Source organism: Corylus avellana, chromosome ca9 (assembly GCF_901000735.1).
Source record: "Corylus avellana chromosome ca9, CavTom2PMs-1.0".
In the NCBI taxonomy this organism is placed as follows: Eukaryota; Viridiplantae; Streptophyta; class Magnoliopsida; order Fagales; family Betulaceae; genus Corylus; species Corylus avellana.
In genome coordinates, this window is record NC_081549.1 from 16348438 (window position 1) to 16355047 (window position 6610).

At 38.4% G+C, this 6610-nt stretch overlaps 1 pseudogene; it reads left to right on the forward strand.

Moving 5' to 3' along the window:
• Position 1: 1 nt before the first annotated feature.
• On the forward strand, positions 2–6131 carry LOC132162371 (TSL-kinase interacting protein 1-like; annotated as a pseudogene).
• The last annotated feature ends 479 nt before the right edge of the window (positions 6132–6610 follow it).

The following is a 6610-nucleotide window of genomic DNA, read 5'->3' on the forward strand; positions in this document are numbered from 1 at the left end:
CTGGACACGTCAAGAGGAGGAAAGTTTCTTTACTGCATTACGACAAGTCGGCAAGGCATGTTATTATCTGTGGGTACTTTGGCATTTGATTTGATTACTTTATGGTACTCGCTAACTACGTTACTCATTCCTTGCAGAATTTTGAGAAGATCACTCGCCGTGTCCAAAGTAAAAACAAAGATCAGGTATTTGCCATTAGATTTTCTTCTGATTCTCATTTAGTGCTTTGGAAGTCTTGACTATCTTCCCTTGTCAATATTGTTTGGTGTACTTTTTGCAGGTTAGGCATTATTACTATCGACTTGTGAGACGTATGAACAAGTTGCTTGGTCCAGGGCTGGATGCCAAGAACTCTAAAGATACTAATGCTGCAATGCTTCGATGGTAATATTAACAACTAATGGATTGCTTGTTTTTCTTGAATGCTTTGATTATATCCATCAGATAGCTGTTACCACACCTAGTGATTGGGTTTCCTTTTACTATGTGGTGAATACCCCATAAATACATTAGGGACAGAATTATGTTAGCTAATGCAATCTTAGTTTGTTGTTGAGTATATGTGTCTCTCTCTGCACCCCCACAACCCCGCCCCCCCTCCCCTTCCCCTCTTTCCTGTTGTAGAGCCTTACAACTTGGGGTATCATTGAGCTTTTCTTAGATTTTGTTGTTGTTTTATAGTAATGTTAATTACTTGGAATTAGGCATAGTTAAGCATATTCTTTCTTTTTCCTTTAAAAATTTAATCTGGCATGATCGTTTTCTTAAACTGTGAGTTTGTGTTACAGGTGGTCCTTACTACTAGAAAGTATAGCTGCAAAGCCTCAAGCTTCACTTGACCTCGAAGAAGATTTAAAGATATTTATGAAGCCTTGGTTAGTCAAGACTGTCTAATTTTCATCCTGGAATGCTTTGCTAAGCAGCAGGGTTGATCTCTTCTGCATGTGCCAAACTGACTGATTGATTATGTTTCCCATGAAGGAGCACCAACTCTTGAAAGACCGGAGGAAGAATGTAAGGAAGCGACCTTCCCAAGGGGAGAACTGTTTGCCTCCTACTCCAAGCACTTTATCAAACCAAAATAGAGCATCAGGACAAGATGCTCGCACAGTTAAACTTGTTCTTGTAGATAGTCAAAACATTCAAAAATTAGGATCTGGAAAAACATTGAAGCGCAATACGAATGTGGGTGTTAACTTGAAGTAACAACAGAGAGAGTCTGACTATGGAAGCCCATATCGAACAGTGGCGGGAATCAGTGTTCCCCCCCCCCCCCCATACTCCCTCAATGGGCAGTTTTTTTTTTTTTGAAAATTAATATTTGGTTTTAGCATTCAGTCTTCTCAGAGTGGGGTTTCATATGATATCCTTTCCTGGACCCTTGCACAGTGATTTGCTTGACTCGGTCTGATTTATTATGATGTTACTGTTGGAATCCAATATTGCATTATCAAACTTCAAAACGCGGCGGCTCGAGCTTCAAGTATTGCGTGCAACACAATTTTCAAAAACTAACAATAAAGTGTAAAGATTAAACAAGAATTGCATACCCTGATGCTTGTAAAAACAAAAGTTGATATTTTTCTTTCGAAACACCACAAGTCTTCTCCTCAAGGACTATGTGATAGGCCTAGATTGTGAGCTCTCTAAGTGAAAATCCTTTGAAGTAGCTGTGTATCACTAGGAGGAAACTTGGACACAAAGTTTCTCCTTTTCTCTCCCCTTGGCCGCACGTCTCAGGCCTATTCTCACTTGTGTATTCCAAATACACTAACCTATCAATCAAAAGTCCTTATTTCCATGATCAAGATAGATCATCATGATTGATACGTTATTGTTTTAGCATATGAAATGTCCAAATCCATCTCCGACTACGAACTAAAATTTCTAAGTCACAAGGAATTATGATGTAGATCTTATGTGCATAAATCTCATTAATGCACCTAAACCATATAGAATGTAACTTATGTTATATGTTTATCAATTAAATATACAATGCCCGATGTTCTTGTAATTCTCAGAAAATAAATGACTTCTTAATACTTATCAAAAAAATAAATAAATGACTTCTTAATAATAAGAATGTCATATTAAATTGAGTTTTAGGATACTATCCCTAACAGTTAATATCTGATAGCAGTCCCATGAAATTTTTCTGATGGCATGTGAATGTTATACTGTCATGTAAGTAAGATGTGAATGTGGGGTTTGGTCAAAGCGCCATTGCACTGATAAAATGCAATTTAGTACCAGATGTCCACCCCAGTTGTAAACCTTGTTTCTTATTACTCTTGCATCGGTATAATAAAATGAATTTTCTCATATTTTCATGTTCAAAAAGTGCTGTAACATCATAATTTTTCTCGGTCTTGTCACTGCTGGATGACTGACAGGTGTTATCTCATCAGCTGCATATAAAAAATGGGAAAAGGCTGCAATTGCTGGGGTTTCTTTAGTTGCTGATGCTGCTGAGCATTTGGAACGGGCCGCTACTGATAAAGAGGTTGATCACGAGCCAGGTGTTGCAGGTGGGTGGGTGCCTAGTTGTTCTTTCCAGTTCCCATGTTCCTGAAAGCATTTAAATTCTAGATACCTGAAGGTTTTGACACCATGATGTGTTTCCATTCTAATTTCCAGGCCAAAAGGATTCTGATCCCATTGGCAAAGTTGTGTCTCCTCTGGCTACTTTTTCGCACAATCTTTTTGTTGAGAACAATATGCTCACTTCTATGAAACTCAAGCTCCAGTTATTTCCAATTGATGATATTACTCGGAGAGCCTTGGAAATGGTGAGCACCAAAAACAAATTGAGTTTGATTTGGTATGAAGCTTTAGCAGCTGAATAGTGTTCAGCACATAAAAGTAAATTCTTCTCTTTTCTTCTGTTCATCTGTTCACAGGATAAGCATAATCCGTTCCTGGAGCTCACTCTTAGTACCCGGAAGAAGATATCTTCAGTTTTAGAACATCTAAATCGCAAATGGGGCAGTTCAAGTGTGGCATCTGGAGAGCTAATGCTTTTCCCTTATAGTGCTCAAGGGGAAAACCTGGTGGGTTGTCAGAGTTGGACACAGGATTCTGTTGTCAGTGCTGCTGATGTATATGGAATGCTAGGAAGGCCTCCAGTTTTCCGTTTAAAGTACTTGCTAATCTCTTAACCAATTAAATGCAATGACTTTCAGATACATCATTGAACATCATAACTAACTAATAAAATCTCCTTGAAAGGTATGGTTGGTTTTCCAATACCGAGCCTGGTTCTGCTGCATTGCAAGCTCCTTCAGCATCATGCTGCATTCTCAGTGAACATAACATGAACGATGACAATATAAAGGAGAAGATCACAGGTTCAGCACCCATCTCCATGCCATCTACTAATGTTCAATCTGTGGATCTCTATGAGGATCAACAAACCTCAGGGAACAAGAACCATGTTCTCCCTCATGCTTCAACTGATGTGCCCAGTGAGATGAATAAGTACACTTGCAAGGGTCCAAACCATAACCTTGTGGAGTCTGATCGTGCAACTAATATATCTTGGCACAGAAAGGAGGCGGCTGGGGATGGGACTATCATGAGACAATCAGAACATGTGGTAATTTTCCCTCCCCTTCCCATGCTTATAATTTTTTTTTATTAAACACTTGTGCTGTCAGCTCACAGGTGTGACTGAAGTTCTTCAATGTTTTCACTCATGAGGGCCTTGTAACCCTCCTTAATATACCAAGTATTCTTTTCATGTAGCTTATTAAGCTTTTCTTTTTGCCTGAGCATAGCCTATTTTAAACTAGAAATTTGGTCTAGATCTCGTTAGAGAATACATCTTCATTATATTAATCCCGCTTCATACTTTGAGTGTGAAAAACTGGTTTGCTGCTAAAGCAACAAATTCAGTCTCCCTCTATGAATTTTATCATTTTTTTTAATCTTTGAATGTTAGATTTCGATGAGATTTGCTTTCATCAGTGTATTAGGGACAGGTGAGAATTTACATCTTAGGGGGGCTGAGCTGGGGCCCGAGAAAAAGCAGATATGGATTTGAGGGTCCATGATAGAATACTCAGATACTATTATGTATAAAAAAGCGCAAAATGCAAAATTGTGGGTGTCACAATAACAAATTAAAAATTCACTTCGGGTGCATGCACTAAAAAAAGACCAGTGAGTGGGGGTACTTCAGCTTTCCTAGATGTGGTAATGTCTAGTCCCATCAATCATTGTTACTAGCGTGGCTTTCTTGTTCAACATTCTCTTCCTTCTGAAATCTGAAGGTAGACCCCAACCCTCATAAGAGAAATAAAGTACCAATAAAAAGTGAAGTAAAAAAAAAAAAAAAAATTCCAGTTTACATGACATAGTGTTGCTAATTAAGTGGGTTTAGACACTAGTGATTGAAATTTGACATATTTGGAGAATGGTTACTGTGGAAATGTTTATTCTAGTGCAAATAGAAAGCAAATTTTGTCAAGAAATGCTTTCTGGGTAGCAGATGGTGTCTTAGATTAATAGAAGATCGTGATCATTATCATTCAAATAGCTTCTTGTTGACTGTGGAATGGAAGAACCTATTAGTGAAGTCAAAAGTTCTGTCATGAGTAGCATCCATATTTATGGTGCCATTTCCTTTTTTTTTTTTTTTTTTTTTTTTTTAACATATAATTTTGTCTGTATTATATACAGGATGACCCGAGATTAAGCGCTGGGACTGCACTATCAGCTGGGGAGTGGGCTGATACCCTTACCAACATAAGCATTGGAGATCTACTTTTAGGAGTTTCTCACGATATTGATGCTAATTGCATTGACCAACCTGTTGCTGAAAGCTCTCAGTGCCTTCAGCAGATTCCATTCAGTTGTGATTCATTTGATGCTGCTATCGCTGCTCACATATCTAAGCATCAGGACAAGATAGGATATCAACCAACTCTGTCATCCCATGCATGTTCCATCTGGGATGCTGAAGAAACATGTGATGCCTTCGCATTTAAAAAGAACCCTGTTCTGTGTCAGGAGGATCCAAGTTTATCCAGAGTTGCTTCTCCAGGGGCCTGCAAACAGACTGCCAGAACAAGCTTGGAGGGCACTGGTTGTTCGGTTGAGGTATTATTTGCATCGTTCTATAATCAAGCAATCTTACTGCATTGCAGTATGAATAGTTGCTTGTAGAGTGAAAACAGACGTAATATCGATGGAGTTTCTTGCAGGAGTTACCTGAAGTAGAGAAACCTGTGGAAAACTCTGCACAAGGAGACCCCGAGGATGAGTCTGAGTCTGATCCACACATTCTGGACAATTCGGCAAAGGATTTCAGCACACTAGCAGATATATATTGGGTATGTTTCCTTTAGAGCACTTTCCTGTCATTTTTAAGCCCAATAACCCTTTAGGAGCTTTCTGGTTCACATTCTGAGAGCCATCTCCATAATTACACCTGAGAAACAAGGCCATTTTTGCAAAATCAGTGTGTTGCTATGCACCTTGTTCCAGCATGCTGTCAAACATAAGTTTCTGAATTGTGAATCATAATAATATTTACCGTCATTTTTCACTCTTCAGTTTGCTTTTAGGGATAGTTGACTTGATATAATGGTCTCCATATGCAGCCTGATTCTTTAGGACCGCTGGATCTGGATATACCATCTTCTAAATACCATAATGAAGATTTGATTCTAAGTGATAGCCTCAGCGGCTTGAACCGTCTCATAGCCAGCAGCCTGGATGCATTCCAAAATTGCTCATTTTTTGGGTTGGAGAAGAAAGAATCAGCAGCGGCGGAAGCCCGAGAAGCTGCCTCCTCCTTTTCAAATTTTAAGATTGGCAGTGGGGTTTGAGCTTTTTTATGTTTGGAGTTTAGTGAGGATAATCATTTTCCATGTCCCTGACTTGAGAGGTGCAGGTGGAAGGGGCTGTGTACAATTCCGGTGTTGTGGGTGAAGTTTATCAGAGAGTCTTCCCCAATTGTACAAAATTAGACATGGAATAACTTCCTTCATACAGTTCTGTAATTCCAACGTATATCTTTTTGTTATCTGGCTGTATATTATATTTTCATAGATGATGTGAGAAAATGTACAATCCCAATAGACAAGAAGAACAAAATCATCTGATCTGACCTCCTGATATGTTTGATACTTTTTTCGCCCCAGGCAAAGCTATACATGCTAATGAACAAAAATTACGTGAAAAATGTTGTGGCCCACGCCCTGTGCCAAATGCATGATAATAGAGCTTCTACGTCATTGGGAGAGCAAATTTTGAAGAGTATTTAAAATTATTTATTTGGATGAGTTAAACTTGTATAAATTCGGTTTCACTCTTTATTTTTCTTAAAAAAAATTATGATAAAGTTTTTTTAATTTTGTAAGGAGAACTTCAAATATTTACTCTTTCTAATGTATAGATGGTGCATGTAGTCTGAAATTATCGGCAATCTCCCTATACGCCTTCTCTTTGTAGGAATTTTTTATCTTTTTTTTTTTCACAAATATAAACCCTTGTTTCAAATTCTATGACTTTTGACACATGGTATAACTATGGGGCAAGAAAACAACTCACATGTGTTTCAATAGTTCCTCCAACTATTGATCTTCTTTTTGCCTTGCCGCACCTT